We start from the raw sequence: 20,531 nt of genomic DNA on the forward strand, positions 1-20,531 counted from the left end.
TTCTGTAGAAATTGGAGGATTCACAGCCACTAGCATTCCTCTATTGATCCAGTCAAGTGCACATTTGTATCGCTATCTTAGGCGACAGTATTAACTGGAAAGTGCATTACCACACCTCATTTGTTCACAAATTTAGCTTTAGATCTATGCTTATAGTTTCGCTTCAAAGTCAACACAATCACAATGAACAATGAAGGTCCAGTCTCCACCTGGTGCATCGAATGCATCACTTTCAAAATGGCAAATCAGCAGTCCATTCAACTTCACTTTGAATGCCTTCACCCTATCTCTGCGCACCAGATACCGATACGCACCGTTTAGACCTCCTGAGGATGTGGATACATGTTTAACGGGCTGAGCCTGTTGCATCGTGGATGTCATGGATGTGCCCCTAGATAAGATCTACAGTTCAGCTATTTCTACAGTTGATGACATCATCACCAAACATCCTCCCTTATAACAATGGACTGGTCAATGATAACATAAAGGTAAGTGCACAATCACTGCAGATCACCCTGACAAAAATCTATTCTTAAGTAGTGAGTGAGTATGGTTTTTAGGAGGGACCGTAATGCTAGGGTGAAGGACGTCTTTGATTATATCCCACATGATAATATTGACTGTGTATATGGCAATGATGATTATCCCAAGATATATTTGATATCCCTTGACCTTCAAAAGATCATTACGTGTATAATTATTATGGAAAAGAACTTGCCGAATTATGTGGCACTTTTACGGTTTATGTGGCCAATTTACATGTAAATAACTCATAACTCATGTCACTATCCATTGTTACGGACATTCAACACATAACAGAAAGCTCCCTTACAGCAGTAAGCGGCAACCAACAAGCAGCATCCTCCCCATCCCGCCCCCTACACACACACACACACACACACACACACTATTCTACATCGAACCACAATTTTTATACTACGGACTATCATACATAAATGTTCATGTAAAATACAGGGTAGATTTTATTTGTCTTTTATCGATTTTCAAAAAGATTTCGATGCACTTAAACATGGTATACTTATATATTATCTTGGTTGGACTAGATGAGAAGTTTTAGATATTATCACCTGTATGTATAGTTCACGTTGTTGCCTGTGTTAGAACCCCTGAGGGACTTTCTAAACAATTTTCTTGTAATGTGGGTACCCGTCAGGGATGCATTTTAAGCCCCTCGAATATTTATGATATTTACTAATCGTTTAGGCACAATTATGCAAAATGAAGATGGTAAGGGAATATTTATGTCTGCTGTTTGCAATAATGTGTATGCCCTTATGTTTGCCGATGATGTTTCGGCTCTTTCAGATACGTGTATTCAATTGCAGAAACAGATAAATGCCCTTGAATTATTTTGCAAGGAAACAGGAATGAAAGTAAATCTTAAGAAAACAAAAGTTGTTTTCAGAAATGGATGGCCTCTTAGATCTTATGAAAATTTGTGTCTAAAAGGGCAACACATAGAAACAGTATTTTTATAAATATCTTGGCATCATATTTACACCAAAACCTGTTTGGTGCAGAGCACAATTATGTTTAGCATCTTAAGCTGGAAAGGCAATTTTATCAGTTAATCACTTTCAAATGAAATTCAGAAACATTAACTGTACAGATTTATTCAAAAGTTTGATTCACAAATCACACCAATTTTATGCTATGGCAGAAATATCGTGAACGTCTTATTGTGAAAGTATTGAATCGGTTTTTAACTTGATATTTGTAAAAGTATCTTAAAATAAATAGGTCATCTTGTAATTCCATGGCCCTGGTGAATGTGGCCGATTGCCCCTAGACATATCCTTTAAGGTGTAGAGAGCTGTGGCGCACAAATCAAATTGATTACGAGAATATTTTCCAGATAAAACACCAGCTTTGTCATTAAAAGTCAGTAATAGTAATAGTCCGCTTATATGGCGCTCATATCCAGGCACATTGCTTGTTCACGTCGCTACGTACATTACTATCCTCGGTCATAGGACACTATCGTTGTTTCCAATACTCTGTCAACTCCTAGGGGAGTATACAGCCATGCTGCAGGTAAGGCGCAATGAACTAAACTTTTACATTGCCAGCTCATCCCACATGGGTACCCATTTTACAGTTGGGTGAACTGAGACAATAAGGATCTAGGTATCTTGTCCAAGCATAATTTACGCACATGTGCCGATCTCGGGACCCGAACATAGGTGCCTCCACCGGGAATCGAACCCGTGGCCTTCAGCGTGATAGACTGACGCCTTACCACTGCACTATTGCGCTCTACCTCTGTCCCAGTCGGATGGAGTTGGAACTGTAACGTTGTCACCAACGTGAACTTCTGAGAGAACAACTGCTTCTTTCCACCATTCTCTAGGCTTTTTGCAACTGAGAGCCTTACTGCCCTCTTCCTCTGGATACTGATCTGCTGGCGTCTCTTTGCAACAAAGGAGTTCTGGTTAAATTATAGCGGATCTGGAACGGCGGCTACAGTGGTGGTGGATCTATAACGGCTTTCTTCAACAGGTGGATCTGGTACTGCCATCTTTGCCACAACAGGCGGATCGGTATCCCGGCATGGCTGCTTCGCCAGAGTGGATCTGGAACAGCTACACAGTAACTGGTGGCGCATCTGGTGCTGGCTGGTCTGAGCTAAGTGCCATGGCGATTAGTTGCATTTGATCTTCTTCTGGCTTTCGAATTGCAATCACCCCATTTGGGAGCTTGAGGAATTTAGTCCAGTTTGCGCATCCTGATCCAGTAAAAGGCAGCACATGGCGTTTGCCTGATCCCGCTGTGGTAGCTGGAAATGTAACAAACTTGAGTCCCATGGTCCAAGCAGCGGTATTGAATGTCAGACATCCAGGCTGTTAACATGTTCTTCATATCACGAAGTTGGCACGCTCAAGCGGAACCATGGGATTGGGGCTGACGCGGTTACCATACGGCATGATCTTGGTGCTGGGCCGCATCTGTGACACCTCCTCAATGTTCAGCAGCAGTAAACACTGAACCATTGGGTCACTCACAGCAAAGATGTCGACCAGCCGATACGCTACTTCTTGGAGGCAGCCAACGGTCCTTCGGACATGATAACTTCGTGAATGGTCAAGATATAATCCATTTGAATTCGACCTTTACACATGGATTACATGTCAACTGCAAATCGACATGTGCACAGTTCTTGGTAACTTCTTTAGCATATTGTCTCTACCACCAACAATACTCAACGTATAGTCCTCTAACAAGGCTGCAGAAATCCATCAAATCCTTACTCTGTTGTTGGAATGAAACTTCTTTATTCACGCCTGAGTGGCCTCGATAAGTGGAAAGTGCCATGGCTGGGGACTAATGCACAGGGCTGACACACTCCACTACTGACTGTGTATGAATTTTGCTTGTAAACCCTATCATGTGTTGGTGGCTAATTCGAAGGATGACAGGTTCAGCTGTTCTTACTGGAATGTCACCATGCCTTGATGCATTTTATTATATACCTGGCATACAAAAGACGCCATGCTGTAGAATGGTAAGACGATCTTGCAATGACGCGAGGCATGGAGACGAGATTTTGCAAATGGCCGCTTTACCATAGTTTGAACAGAACGTGGCCCAGGGTGACGCTTTAGCACGATAACGCGAGACCACGTTGCTTCGGTTGCACAGGAGTATCGCAATCAGAACAATGTTTATTAGTTATCTGACCCGCACGATCCTCATTGCTTGTCACTTACAGGAGACAAGTCTACGAGATAAAATGGAGCGAAAGTCCTCTTCAAATTCTTCCGAGTCCTCTAACAAGGCTGCAGTGAAATCCACCAAATACTTCCTCGGATATCGAGATAAACTCCCCAGGACTTTCATCCACGCTTAGTGGCCTGATAAGTCGACAGTGCCATGGCACACTCTCTACTGACTGTATGAAGGAACTTGTAAACACCATCCTGTGTTGTAACTCAATTAAATATGCCAGGTGCGCTGTGTTTTATGGTACTTTGCCATATCGAAACATTACATAATCTTAAAAGAAACTTAACACGGGAACGATTTGAATATTAGGAAAATATTTGCCACAAACCAATCCATGCTGAATCAAACATGTGGAAGAATGGTTGCCGACGACAAAAGCGTTTAAAAAAGAAACTGAACAAAACGTAACGTTACATTCGTGTTTGTAGTGAATCGCTAAAACGCATCAATAACATGAAATGCACGTGCATCGTGAAATTGTGGTTCACCCTCGAGCTGAAACCTATAACCAGTAGGCTTTAAAAGACACATCAACGATACTCCACATGCACTGCTTTTAGCCACCATAGATAACCAAAGAATGCCAAAACTGACAGAAACTCAACGACACAACGCCATCTGCCGGCTACAAGGAGGGGCATCGCAGCATGAGGTGGCAAGGCACTTCGGCGTGTCGAGACAGACCATCCTCACACCTATGGACGCGATGCAACAATACTGGGAGTGTTAATGACAGATCCAGAGGTCAGGTGGACCTAGAGTTACTACCTCCGCCTAGGACCTACATCCAGTTCACGCACGCATTGAATAGGGACGATAATTTGCAGCATCACGCCGTTCCCTGCTTCAACGTCAACGGTGGATCTTGCCAACATGATGAATGCGACCTCACGTTGCCGTGTTTGTGAGGACTTCCTCCAGCAAAACAACGTCAGATGTTACCATGCCCTTCTTACGATCATCCGATTTGTCCCCACTGAACATCTATGGGATACTCTTGATCGACGCTTGTGCCAGCCTAATCCGCCACCTCAGACACTACAAGAACTGCACGCAGCACTCCAGCAAGAGTATCAAAAGCATTCCTCAAGACAGCATTCGGCATCTGCTTTTTCTTGTAATGGCCGCTGCTGCCCAGCTGTTAACGATGCTCATGGTGGTCACACCAGATACTGACATTTTACTCTGTCAATTTGCAAATGGCTTTAATAGCCCTCTGTGGTTTACCAGAAACACCTTCTGAGTGAGTGAGTGAGTTTAGTTTTACGCCGCACTCAGCAATATTCCAACTATATGGCGGCGGTCTGTAAATAATCGAGTCTGGACCAGACAATCCAGTGATCAACAGCATGAGCATCGATCTTCGCAATGCTTGACGAAGGAGATGCAGTATCATCAATCACTTGGTTCCGTTTTACGACACGATATATTTTGTGTTCTAACCCAAGCACTTCTAGCAAGAAATATCATTATACTGAAATAGTGTCGAAAGACATAGTTTAGAATTTATGTCAGCTTTGTCCTTATTAGCATGACATCAAACAAATAGGTCGTGTTCAAATTTTTCGATCGGATGGTTCATTCATAATGTTTTCAATGCTGTTTTGACCTTTACTCCATATGGAACGGGTTTCAATAACATCAGTATTAATAAAATAATAATAATAATAATGAGATGAATGAGATGTCTTATAATGCGCTACTCTCCACGCAACAAAGCATGCTCAAAACGCTAACACCCTGATTATTATTACCCCGGATAACCCAAGCTGCCTGTTAGGCGCTAGAAGGTTGTAGTCACATGACTTACCCAAACGGGTACCCATTTTCTGCTGGATGAACAGAGGCAATTTTGAACAAACTCATTTGCCTAAGGTGAGACCACATGTATACCATTTGCTTCGTTTTTGGGAAGGACTAAAGTCCTAGAAACTCTCAGAATTCAGGTGTTAAACACGGTCACCCATCCAAGGACGGTCCGTGCTCGCCGTTGCTTAACTGGTTCGTGACCTGCGCTCTGTGCACAGGACCACGCGCCGCCACCTGCAAGTGCATTTGGACCAATGTCCCACAATTACGTTTTTTCGCGTTTTGAAAAATGCACGATTACTACGACGTTTTCGTACAACTGCGTTGTTATCGGGACCATGTTGCGATTTTCCGAATGCTTTATACTTGGTTCAAACCTCTGACAGCGTTTTTTTATTATATAATTACTGTAAAAGTGATAACGTTCTATTACCTGGTAGTTTAGAAAACATTATTGACCATATAACACGGCCCAATACTAATAGGTTTGTTAATTATTTTGTTATAAGGCGCAGGATTTGCTGCTAATGTAAAACATCAACGTGTCCATTTAAAGAATGGAGGGCACAGTATTGGCTGTTATAAGCTTAATTGCAAATTCCCGCTGTTTACACGTTGTAGCTAGTGCCACGTTGTAATTTAAACATAACCTTTGTATGATTTACTGAACCGTGGAAAATAAAATCCGCTCATAGAATTTTTTTTCTTTGTTCAACCCTCCCTAAAGTATTATCCAACTCCCTAAACAATTTGTCAGATGAGATCTGTTTTGTGTCGTGTTGTGAATTGTAGTTAGTTCAGATGAATAGAACGCCTATCGCTTGGGGTGCCTGGAAAAAGAGGAACGATTTGGTGTATCTCTGCTACAGTCACTTTTCTTGTGATTCGTGTATGTTACCAGGGACTGTCAACCTTTTCAAACATGAACATCAATGCATGCCTGTTAATTTTTCATTGGTACAGGTTTTCGTGGTAGATATATGTCATATTAACTATCTTGTCTTGTCATTGTTATTTGTCAAGTCTGTGATTTACACATGAGGATCCGATATCGTGGTGAACGTTTTCAATTGAGGCAAAACTTGATGTCTCAAACATTTCAAAGCAACTGGTATTATTATACTAGAATAACGCCTAAAGGCTGATGTCAGGAGAGCGTCTTTGAAATCCATGTCAGGTTTGTCTTATTGGTATGTCATCAAACAATTATTTCGAATTTTACTCATTCTGTTTTTGTTAATTGTGTATGTATGTTGTTAAAAGCACCACCAGCAATATTACAGTTCTATGACGGCGGTCAGTATGTAATCGAGGTTGGACCAATCAATCCAGTGATTGATATCACGAGCATCGACCTGCTCAACTGAGATACGATGACATCAACTAAATCAGCCAACCGATTATGTTAGTCGCCTCTTCAAACAAGTATTGCTGAAGACCATTCCAGCCATGGTGTTCATGGGTGAGGCCTGGATGTAATACAATATGTACAATTTTGGAGAGGAGTCATCATCAGCAAACGACAACATTAAAACTATAGTGGCAGAACATGTAAAGAATTTATGTAGTTGCAGAAGATGTGACTGGCCCAGACTGTTTATTAGCATCACAGAAAGATACTGCTTCTAATACAAGGTTGTCTGAGCCGAAGTCGGTTGATGATTTGATAAATTTACGTAGTATTTTACATTACGTACATACTCAGATTTATATCCATTAAAGGCAATACAACGGATCACATGTGTCAGATCCTATTATCCAAAACTTTAATAAGGCACTGAATCCGGCGAACGGTGTTTCACTGGCTGGTTGGTTGTTGTTTTACATCGCACTCAGCAGTATTCCAGCTATATGGCGGCGGTCTGTAAATAATCTAGTCTGGACCAGACGATCCGGTGATTGATCACGACAATACTATACTCAGCAGCAAAAAAACCCAAATAAATAAAAAACGTCATTACGAATTCAAAATTACATAGGCGCTGTAATCAAATCATTACAGAAATGGACATAATAAGCAGATCAAAAACATTTTTGGTGTACAATATCCTGACACATCGATGAATAACTCAGCACAATTCAAAGACATTACGTGTACGTTTGCAGTCCATTCAGACTCTTGACTTCAATATCTAGTGTGACCACCACGAGCGGCAATAACTGCAGTACAGCATCTGTGCATGGAGTGCACCAATCGATTGATGAAAGCCATTGGCACCTTGAACTACACTCTGAGAAAGGCCTGGCGCAATAAATCGGCTGTGTTCGGGCTTGGTATGACATTATTGAGTCTCCTCTGAATTTCATCCCAAAGATGTTGAATTGGGTTTAAATCAGGACTAAGGGCTGGCCACTGCATAATGTTGACACCGTTCTGCTGTAGAAAGTCCCGTGTAGCTCTGGCAGTATGGGCCCGGGTGTTATCATGCTGGAAAATGTTGTTCCGGTGACGTGCGAAATGTGGTATGACGAGGGGTCTGAGAGCTTGGTCGATGTAGCGCACCGCTGTGATCCCGCTTCCTCTCCCAGGACCAAGGTTCTGGAACACCACAGGACCCACTCTCTGGTTCAGGCCTATTCCACCCCATGCCATGATGCATGCACCTCCCCATGAGTCTCTTTCCATAGCACATTGGTCTGAGTAACGCTGGCCATGTCGTCGCCATATTTTTGTTCTGCCATCTGCAGTTGGTACTTAGTACCGACTCTCATCTGTGAACAGAACAGTTCTCCATTGCCTGTATCGCCGGTTTTGGTGTTGAAGGGCAAACGTTCACGCCGATGACGAGGGGTGAGGATCGGTCCACGGTAAGGTCTACGGCAATGGAGGTTCCCGCTGTTAAGACGTCGGCGTACTGTATCAGTACTGATTGGTCTTCCGTGTGTTCCTCCTGTCTGGCGTGCTGTTTCCGATGCCTGCATGAAGGGATTCTGTACATGCTGTCGCACAACATGGCGGTCTTGTAGTCTTGTTGTCACCCTTGGTCTGCCAGTGCGTGGGCTTTCATTTGTGGTGTTGGTGGCCCGGAAACGTTGCTTCAGCCTGTAGATGGTCCGAACGTTGACCTGGAAGTGATGGCAAAGGCTTATGCAATGTGGCCAGCTTCTAGTCTTCCTAGCGCCTGGTTCCTCTGAGCTGTCATGAGAGCGGCATCCTGACGTTGTAATGGGAATGTTTTAACCAGGTTTGGGAGTGCATTTTATAGGGCTGGTCCTTGTGAACAGCACGTGCAGCATGAGTTGCATGAAAAAACATGGAGAACACCGTACCATCTCCGAGATAAGGTTGCGTTTGTGAGACCATTTCCTGGGTTCCATTCTGAGTTTGGGATGGAATGTCTTTCCCAGGTAAAGTTGGAGATGTTGTCAATCAAATATACAATCAAAACATTGAATGAGTTTACAGTTATACGTTTCTGCGAAGGAAAATTCCAAAATGACGTTTCTTTTGCTGCTTAGTATATGATGAAAAAACATGTACATCGATCTACGCAACTGGGAATTGACAAGTGTCAACCACGTCGGCAATCCTGACTACACTGTCCCGTTAGCGACACTCGCGACAATCCTGGGCTGCTGAAGACACATTATAACCAACCAACCAAACAAACGTCCTGGTTTCTTCTGCCAGTTGTCCTTCCACAGATATGGAAGGCCCTTTCCAAGGTCCTCTGCCAAAGTTTAGAGGCCTCATTATTGGGACGATGCCATTTACACTTCCCTCACTACATACCTCTCCCAATGTTATTGGGCATAGCCGATTCGCTAAAGCGTTGGCTCGTCATGCCAAAGACTAGTGCTCGATCCCCTGGAATGTCAGTCGGTGATGATAACCGTCACATTGGTGGAATGTCAGTTGCTGATGATAACCGTCACATTGGTGCAATGTCAGTCGGTGATGGTAACCGTCACATTGCTGGAATGCCAGTTGCTGATGATAACCGTCACATTGCTGGAATGTCAGTTTCTGATGATAACCGTCACATTGCTGGAATGTCCGTCGGTGATGATAACCGTTACACTGCTGGAATGTCAGTCGGTGATGATAACCGTCACATTGCTGGAATGTCAGTTTTTGATGATAACCGTCACATTGCTGGAATGCCAGTTGCTGATGATAACCATCAAATCGCTCGAATGCTTCTGAGGTAGCTTAAAAGAACGTCATCAGTTGATGAAAAAAGGTTGTTCTTCACACAGGATATATCATGTTCCATATCCTTAAAAATAAACGTCAGTACTGTAATAATTTATAAGTAGAAATAGGGTCTTTATTTCAAAGTAGCATCAATTCAACAGTAGAGGCATCTTGGAATGTTTCGGAAACACAAATCACTACTTCCTGTTATGTTGTGTGGAATTATTAACGTTCTTAAAGTTCCTTACGACTTTTCTGCGTTGTCTCATGGCAACCAGTATCGTGGCAAAACATAAAAAAAAACAAGGGTAGGCTTGAAAACTGAAGTAATTCGTGTCACCAAGCTCACGGTAAGTCGCCATTGAATGTTTCCTTGCGCCTTTTTTAGTTTTCATGTTTTAATGTGAGTCAAGTATTTTATTCCGTATGTAGGCCACAGGCCCATATACAGCATACATACATTTGTTTACAAATATAGATACACTTTAAAGGGCATACATATCAATAATACACGTGTTATTTGTACAAATAGATGTCTTGTCAGTATAAATATAATATTTAATATAAACATATATACACACCTTTATAAACGTTTAAAATGGACAAATATGTGGTTTAAAGAACATTTATTGGAGTTTGATTGCTCTGATTATATAAGCATGAAAGATATATTTACATACATTTCTTAAAAGTGTTTCATTATTTGTTGATAACAGGGACCCAACGTACTTACAGATATTCATCTACCGAGTGAGTGAGTTTAGTTTTTCGGCCGCATTTAGCAATATTCGAGCAGTATCATAGCAAGGGACACCCGAAATGGCCTTCACATATTGTACCCATGTGGGGAATTGATCCCGTGTCTTCTGCGTGACGAGCGAACGCTGCAATAACCGCCCCTTGATCCTGATTGAGGTGGCATGTGTGTCTCACATTTCGAATGAGTTAACCATCTGAGTGTGATATGATGAGACCGACTCAACCTTAAAATATTTTCTATGATCATATCCTATCTTGTTTAAGCAAATGGTATCGTCACACTTCCTTCAATTGATGTAACAATAACATTGCCTTTAAGAATACATATTACGGCACTTGTTCATCCACAATGGAAGAGCAGATGATTAAATTTGAGATGGAACAGGAGTATATTAACATGTAAATTTTTTTCATACATCGTCAGTGATAAGGCATCTGTCCGACTACTAGTATCTATCTATCTGTACATCTTCTGTTTGCAGCACTAACCCGTGAATATCCGGGTTAGAATTGATCTACAGCATTCATGCCTGTCGTAAGAGGCGACTAACGGGATCTGGTGGTCCGGCCCACTGACTTGGTTGACACATGTCACCATACCCCAGTTGGGTAGATCGATGCATATGTTGTTCATAATAGGATTGTTGTGATCAATCACTAGATTATCTGGTTCAGATTCGATTATTTACAGACGGACGCCACCTAGCGGGAATACTGCTGAGTGATGCGTTTACCAGCTAGCCAATACCAACAAACTGTTAGCTCTATTGTACACTTCTTTTTGAAAGCAACTGAACACAGTTCCCAACGATAGTTTTGTGGCAATCAGTAACTACATGCAAGTCAATTTCCAATTCATAAATATTGTAGAATACCGGTTGTAACATGGATAGAGTTATGTCAACTGCTGTTTAATATATTGAAATTTTAGCCAATGGAAATTTACTAGATAATATCTCAAATATTCTTCACGCTTCAGCTTACTGTATACGTCTTGGAAATTACATTCTTAATGAAGGTATCGCTTTCAAGTGACCCATTTTAAGGAGGTTAGGTTACAAATAAACATATCTTGTTTGTGGTATTTGGTATATCAGTAAAACAGTGTTGTAGGCCGACTATCAAACGTGTTGGTAATAGAATAAATAATATATAATTTATAGTGAGTGAGTGAGTTAAGATTTAAAGTCATATCGGCAATATTTCAGCCATGTCGTGACTAAAACTAAAGTACTGTCGGAAATGCTAGAAAAATGCTTTTCAGCCTTAATATCTTTATAAAGGTGATAAATGTATTATGTTGTCAATATATCAACTCGCCTTTAGTGTACCTAGTTTTTATTTCAATTGATTTAACATTCCCATACATTTAAAGGGCAGTTTACAGGAGAGAATTTGGTACCAAAACAACAACTTAGGATTTTTTCAGAGTTCAACAACAGAAATCTGAAATAGTCTTTACATTTATGCTAATAATACAGGTGGTGTAAAAATATAAATTAACGTTTTTCTTAAACAAATAAATGTTGCATGTTTGTGTTACTTAACTTAATTATCGTTTCTTTATTGAAGAAATATTAATATAAATGTTAAGTCTTGATAAATAAGTTTCCCATCATGCATGCACATCTTTATCGCAGCGTCCACTATGGCCAACTATTTGCAGACGATTGTTGCAAAGGTTTATAAGTTTTTTTGTGCTTGAAAAAGACAGAGGTAAACCTTTCATTGGTATAGAAATGGTTTAATACAGAACTTGTAGAGCTGTTGGTATGTCTTACCAACAAGTTTACAATATTGTAAACAAATCAGACAAGACAGAGACCGTCTCAAAAGCAAAACCGGGACGTAAAACCATCCTTGACAACTTTGACAAGGGAGTACTTAGACGGGCGGTCTACAAACTTTAGGAGAAGAAGAATATATATATTCTAAAGTAGCTACACCAGTGACTTCGTTAAATCTTTGGCCAATGTTCACAACTAGATTAAACTGACCGAAGTACATCCATATTTTTGCAATGAAATATACTGTTGACATGCAAAACATTAATTAAAAAGTTACACATTTCTACAATCAATCGATAAGATAACACAAGTGATAGGATTCTTTCCAATGTACAGTAATTCGTATGTTTATTTCACAACAAACACACATACACAAATGATCCCTCACATAACTAATACGTATACTATACGTACACATATTCAACATTTTGAAGAAAACATCTATTGAGATGACCCCTCGCCCGAGCGTGTGCTCAGGTGTCAATTTCACCTGTCGATACCATGCATGCTGATGACGTAACACAGGCAGTTAATGTTTGTATCAAATAACGTCCCACTAGCCCTTATTGTTCTAAGTTTTTGGTATTTTCATCAGTAAAGACGCATTTTAGGGCATGTCTAAAAATTTATTCCCTCGGTCTACATTAGGTAGATGTTTCTTAAAGTGATATTTGTTATTTAAGTAACTGTAATACCTCTGAATTTTAAATATAAGTCAAAAAGCATTTTTCTAGCATTTCCGACAGTACTTTAGTTCTAAATTCATAACACATACATATAATATATAATACCCTGTCAACGAAGGACAGTAAAATTACTAGATTGTCGCGTGATGACCTCCTCAAATCTGGACTGACAACCCAAGTAGATGTAACCAATATATGGTTTTATTTCATGTAATTTATTTATACCTACTTGAGTGTCCCACTTCTTCTGAATCAGAGATCACGGATGTAAGTTCAAATGCTAGCTTGAAATCGGAGTATGGAATAAGAAGTGGTGTCACAGATCTGTTGAGTGCTGCCTTAGCAGCAAGATCAGCCATTGTGTTCCCAGAAATGCCAACATGGCCGGGTAACCAAAAAAACGATGTCGCATTGGCCAGTAGCAAGCTCATTATACAATTCAATAATTTCTAATAAAAGAGGATGTTTACAAGAAAGATTTTTAATAGCCTGAAGACACGAAAGAGAATCGGAAAAGATTATACATTGTTTATATTTACGGTATTATACATATTGAAGAGCTGTTAATATGGCATTAGCTTCTGCGGTTATGGCCCCGGGAAAGCGAAATCTGGACCAAACCACCTTAATTTAGGTGTCGCTTTCGCGGGAACGGTCAAGCTACAGTGAACACTGAATTTAGCGTTCCCGGGACTCTCAATACAGAAGAAAACAAAGAAATGTGAGTCGTCGTCTGATACCGTAGTCATGGTACTACTAGAAATTTGACATTAGCAAGCCATGGTGAAGCATACATATTATTTTCTAGCATTTGCGATAAAACATTGTGAAATTATTCACTTTTTAATATAGGGAGAGATAGGAATTCGTCCAGTTTCTCCGTAGAGCATGTAGGATGGTGTACTCTTGCGTAGTTTCAGGACAGATTTCTATGTCTATATTTGAATTTATGATGCCTTTTCCCCTTGTTGATTCCATTTGGCTTTGATCTCATAAAGGAGCCTTCAGTCTTTATTTTATTAAAGTTTTCTAATTCGGATTTTGCTTTCTTAAATTTTTCCATTGGTATATCTTACTGAACTGGCGGAAAACGTTTCTCTAGAGAGATAGATTCTTCTTTGTTGAACATATCAGTGATACATCTAACAGCATTGTCGATTGCGGTGGTTGGGTCACTATGACCTGATCTCGTATTCCTTTCACATGTGGGGTCACGTACGTGCTGAAACTTGAAACAATTTACACTTCATCTCAGATAACAGGCTCACAGATCGAGTATTGGGATCGCGCGCTAATCTGATGTACGGTAATCCGATGTTTTCATAGCAATTCGATTTAGCGGCACTTCTAGCACACCTTTGGTTTTCGCTTTACCGGGAATAGGGAATATTGAAATTTCGTTTTCCCAGGCCGACACCGCTTCTGCTGTGAAAATAGAGCTGTTATTTGGTAGTCGAGAAGATGCTGTTCTGGATCCAATGACAGTGGCACAAGACACTGCGCCACCATCCTTGGACCCATCAGTAAATAAGGATTTTTGTGTATTATATTTACTTTATAATTGATTATATTCTTGTTTATATTGTAATTTATTAGTTTCTGCTTTTATAAATGATGTTAAAGTTAGGTCAACGTGTGGCCTAACCAACTGCCAAGGAGGAGAAGAAAGAAGACGGGAAGGAGCTATATGTTACGATTTATAAAGTGCCTAATATCCATTATAGAGGTGCTCAGTGTCGCTGTGACAATATTGGGGAAAGAAAAAGTTCATGTGGGTTTTACAGAAAGGCAGAAGTGAACAGATGGATTTTTAGCAGAGATTTAAAAGATTATTCGATGAAGTATTCATTATTTCTCTTGTAAGAGAGTTCCACATTGGAGAGCTGGCAAAGGACTGACTGACTGAGTTTTGGTTTTACGCCGCTTTTAGCAATATTTCAGCAACATCAAGGCGGGGGGCACCAGAAATGGGCTTCACACATTGTACCCATGTGGGGATTCGAACCCGGGTCTTTGACGTGACGAGCCAACGCTTTAACCACTAAACTACCGCACCGCCCGCTGGTAAAGGAAAAAGCACGGGCAGACAGTTGGTTTGGAGATCTGTATTGGGTGTTTGCCATCACAAAGGATAAATGTTGTAGTGTCAAAATGATAGAGGATCGATTTAACAACGTTCATTGTCACTTAATCTTGGATTTTAAAAAAAAGAATTACATTGGGGTTGAAGTACCGTAAAATTTTTGTCCCCCCCTAAGAGGTTACATAAGCCCCATTTCTTCCACCGTTTGAATTGTAGAATAATTGTTCTTTTAATGATTGGCTAACTTTCCAAAATATCGCCAACACCTGAGGGAATGGTGTAAATCCAGCTGAGATCTATACAGGAAGCAAATATTTTACAAGTCCCCATGGTCCCAGGTATGGTTATCTATCTTCAGTCGTTGACGATCGGTAGCCTGTTTTTATTTTGCATTGTTTTCTGTAGTAATAGAACTTATTACAATATAGTAAATCTGTGATATTCTTGTATTTTTATTGTTCTTCGACGACAGGTTTATAAGGTATAGATTATTTTGGTTTAATGTATAGATTATTCTCGTCACGATATGGCTGAAATACAACCAATGTGACGTTAAAAGCTTACTGTGTTGGGTGAGGAGAGAGTTTGGATGATCGGACACTTCGCTGGGGTATATACCCAGAGAAGAGTTGTTTGAGATAGTCGTTTGAGATATCGTTGTGGAGGCAGTCATGAGTCATAAGGGATTGAAGATTTTGAAGGAAATTCTTGCAGAGAACCATTCTCTTCCCACAGAGGTTACTCCTGTCATATCTTCCTACGTAACCTCTGTTCTAATACGTCCCTTTCATGGTGTGAGCGTTCAAGACTCGTGATTGGGAGGCAATCAGATTTAGTTGTGCAATCAGCGACGTTGTTTCAAAAGTGATCATTCGCAAGGCCTCGGTAATTTCCGTATGCTTCGAGAAAACTAAACCCTTCCCCTGCGCGATGCGCAAACGTTTCTTATAGACAGAACTCAGTCATGTTATGGCGGATCAGTGGCGTCTCCATCGCCCTCGTTGACAACGGACAAGTTAGCCATTAAACGTCTTGTGTGTAACATCAACACAAGTCCCCGGCAGATTGGGGATATTTGTGGCCCCACATTTGCTTGTGTTAGTCAAGTTGAATCTAAGTCGATGTAACACGTGTTCTGATTGGATAGAAAGAAGGGAGATAATTCGTGTTGCGATCTTTTGCCGCTAGGGGATTTTACGAGAACCGGGAAACATGGCCGTATTAGAACAGAGGTTACGTAGGAAGATATGACAAGTAACCTCTGTGGGAAGAGAATGGCAGAGAACGGGAGCATGTGTAGAGACTGTAGAACTGGGGTGATATGGTCATGACGGGGAGTGTGGGTGATACATCTGGCAGCGGAATTAGTTCGGAGGAAAATGACGATTACATGGAGTGGATACATCCACCTTGTTTGTATCTTGATAAGGTAGGAATGATCTGGCCTGAATTTCACTACCAGTGAATTTCACTACCAATATTTCAGAAATATGACCGCGAGACACCAGACTTGGGCTTCACGTATTGTGCCCACATGTGGGTAATCGAACTTTGTTTGACAATCAAACCAGTCTTTGACAAAATTCTACTTTCAGTGCCTAGGCACTGATGTCTGCCATACTCGTGGCCGCTGTCTCTCTTTGTGCCCTGTCCCTGGCACTGCAGGCGAGTAATGACGACTGTTCACATCCTCCCATGCAGGAAGTTGTTCCTGAAAAGGCTCATGGTTACATCCGGTCTGTTGTTGCGCCCTCTATGTACGACTGCGCTGCTAAATGCAAACTGTCTCCGCTGTGTCTGTCCTTCACCTTTGATCCTGAGAAAGAGACATGTCAACGACTGACCGAGAAAAAGGCAAAGACAGACAGCAGTTTTACTGTGGGCAGTGGCGTCTTCTTTAGCAACATCCACGACTGGAAAATGGTTTGTATCAATGGTTTGATCTACTCCCAGTCACGTTTGAACAGATACCGTCGTTTGTTTCCACAGATTCAAAACGCGTCATACAGTTCTAGCTCAGAAGTTATTCGATCAACAATATTAGGCCTCAGGAAAGCTTTCAAATCGTTTTATGGTAGACATTTGGAGGGCATTTCCAAATCTGATGCATCAGTGGCTAACATGATGTCGAATGCAACTCCTATTTTGCCTTGAATTATTTCAGGGGAACAACTAACTTTGCATATGCTTATGACACATGAAACCGGTAGGGAAGGATACGCTCACATTTTCATAGCCACCTGGTATACCAATATCTCATAGTGATTCGTAAACACAAGCTCTGTCATCTTATCGCATGGTGACAATCACCGGATTGTCTGGTCCAGACTCGATTGTTTACAAACAACATCCTACATCATAATACTGCTGAAACAAATACATGATTTAATCAGAATTGTACAATCTGCTCTCCTTTTAGGAGAGAATTCTTATGAATGTAGAAAGGGTTTTGTCGCTTCTTTTCCCTATATAATCAACAGAAAACGTTGGAGTACGTACCGGAAATATAGAGCATCAGTTTACACATTTACTGCGTGATGGAGTTATATCATTTGCAGAGGTGTGTAGCGAGAGAAGTTCATATGAAGACCGCTGCAGGCAAATGGTTCGGGTCAGAAGCAGGTGTTAACATTCACATTCAGAAGCAGGTGTTCACATGCACGTTCAGAAGCAGGTGTTAACATTCACATTCAGAAGCAAGTGTTAACATTCACATTCAGAAGCAGGTGTTAACATTCACATTCAGAAGCAGGTGTTAACATTCACATTCAGAAGCAGGTGTTAACATTCACATTCAGAAGCAGGTGTTAACATTCACATTCAGAGGCAGGTGTTAACATTCACATTCAGAAGGTGTTAACATTCACATTCAGAGGCAGGTGTTAACATTCACATTCAGAAGCAGGTGTTAACATTCACATTCAGAAGCAGGTGTTAACATTCACATTCAGAGGCAGGTGTTAACATTCACATTCAGAAGCAGGTGTTAACATTCACATTCAGAAGCAGGTGTTAACATTCACAGGTGTTAACATTCACATTCAGAAGCAGGTGTTAACATTCACATTCAGAAGCAGGTGTTAACATTCACATTCAGAAGCAGGTGTTAACATTCACATTCAGAGGCAGGTGTTAACATTCACATTCAGAAGCAGGTGTTAACATTCACATTTATTCAGAGAAGCAGGTGTTAACATTCACATTCAGAGGCAGGTGTTAACATTCACATTCAGAAGGTGTTAACATTCACATTCAGAGGCAGGTGTTAACATTCACATTCAACATTCACATTCAGAAGCAGGTGTTAACATTCACATTCAGAAGCAGGTGTTAACATTCACATTCAGAAGCAGGTGTTAACATTCACATTCAGAGGCAGGTGTTAACATTCACATTCAGAAGCAGGTGTTAACATTCACATTCAGAAGCAGGTGTTAACATTCACATTCAGAAGCAGGTGTTAACATTCACATTCAGAAGCAGGTGTTATCATTCACATTCAGAGGCAGGTGTTAACATTCATATTCAGAATCAGGTGTTAACATTCACATTCAGAAGCAGGTGTTAACATTCACATTCAGAAGCAGGTGTTAACATTCACATTCAGAATCAGGTGTTATCATTCACATTCAGAAGCAGGTGTTAACATTCACATTCAGAAGCAGGTGTTAACATTCACATTCAGAAGCAGGTGTGTCCTGCTCGGGCGCTGATAAAAACCGGGCCTTCCATATCTAAGGAAGGAAAACTGACAGAGGAAACGAGGACATGCTTGTTTGTGTGTTTCTTGTTTAACGTCGCACTCAGCAATATTCCACCTAAATGCGGCGGTCTGTAAATAATCGTGTCTGGACCAGACAATCCAGTGATCAACAGCATGAGCCTCGATCTACGCATCTGGGACACAATGTCATGTGTCAACCAAACCATGACTATTGCTGAGTACCGCGTTAAACAAAGAAACTTGTAATAGGGATGAAGTTATTGTACTTTCAAGTTGTATATGTGATCTGGTCATCACTATGATGCAAAATATTTGTATATTTAGCCACTGACAGGTGCTTGTGGTGAGGCTTCCTGTGGCGCTAATTCGCGCTGCACTCTGGGAAGGAATGGCCAACCGCTTTGTGAAGTGTATGTTGGTGAGTGTATATTATATAATATGTGGAATATACACGTATAACCTTTGGGTTTGGTAGTCATGAAATCAACAGACACGTGTTGACAACCTCTGGTTCGGAAGCTCAGAATTTTACTTAACGATGGCGCTGTAAATTTCTATTCTACCTTGGCTTCGTGAAAAGCTCGTATTTGATTGGTCAATCAATAAAATCAGACGGTATCAATTTTGGATTGACAATGTGTCTGATTTCACGGCGCTTCACTGCGCACGTATACATCACTGCCGCACTACTTCAGCTTGGACACCAACATGACTAATATCAACACAACAGACGTGATGGAAATGCTGATAAAGCATTTATTAAAACTCGAAAATTATACGATTTCTCCTCCACAATTATTAGGGAACCTCACTATTATAAAAGTATTCAAACTCAATTACAACACACAGCCCCAAACATAAACAAACATTATCTAACATATAAATCAGAAAACCTTGTAAAAATACATCCCTATCTATCCCTACTTGTGCAGCTAAACATTCGTAAACATATACCTACCTGGTGAATGGTATCGTAGGATATATTTGTTTCCGTTTAGAATTGGAAATTCGTAAGATAACGGTCAGGCGAAGTACAAAATTTATGCCACTCATACTCCATCATGCCCCGTTGCATCGTTCAAAATGTCCAAAATTGAACCACGAGAATTCCGCTCTCTGACACCTTCCCTGCAAGGCTGTCACTGAGCTCGACATTTTGAAAAGCTTGGCCACAATCCAGTCCCAAATGATGAGAACAATGTTCCAAGGGATCCCAAGTTAGTCGCATGTACACAAAGCAGCACTGTCACCCTTTCGTCGCATGCTGGGGTAGAGGCACGTACGTAAAATCATGATCGACACTAGCCGGTCATATAAATCAACAGTCTTTGATGAGTTACATGTCATAGGTCGATCAGAATAGGGTCTATTCTTCGATTCTTCAGGTTTCAGATTCGACATTCAGTAAAGTAGTTTCCACTGTCACTTCGAATTTCAACCTTTCGCAAAATGTAAACACTGGCTCATCCGCCATTTCAAACTGTTGCGTAACTGTGTACTTCCAAGAACATAAGTAGGTCAAACGATTCCATTATGGTGTGGCCAGGGGGGTACAGTAACACGGGACACAAAACAACAGGCTGGTCTTGTGGTGTTATGATTATAAAAAACAAGCTCTTAGGTGTTACATTATTGCATTGAATAAATAGAAGTTTGTTTTCTTTGGACAGAATATTTTTTATGTTGCACTGTTAAACAAAATACGAACGGCACCTACCACTCCCTTTAATTCGCCTCTCGTCCCAAGCCGGATTACGCAGTGTCTTCCGCAGGACGAGGAAGTTCGATTTGACATCGGTTT

General features: G+C 40.9%; 1 long non-coding RNA gene across 1 annotated transcript; it reads left to right on the forward strand.

Annotated features, from left to right (window-relative positions):
- Positions 1-681: 681 nt before the first annotated feature.
- On the forward strand, positions 682-20,071 carry LOC124264943. Its single transcript, XR_006895291.1, has 3 exons — positions 682-691; positions 13,103-13,107; positions 19,969-20,071. It is a non-coding gene; the product is annotated as an uncharacterized LOC124264943 (long non-coding RNA).
- Positions 20,072-20,531: the final 460 nt, after the last annotated feature.

This window comes from Haliotis rubra, unplaced genomic scaffold (genome assembly GCF_003918875.1).
Source record: "Haliotis rubra isolate DU_JTF1 unplaced genomic scaffold, ASM391887v1 Scf950, whole genome shotgun sequence".
Taxonomy (NCBI): domain Eukaryota; kingdom Metazoa; phylum Mollusca; class Gastropoda; order Lepetellida; family Haliotidae; genus Haliotis; species Haliotis rubra.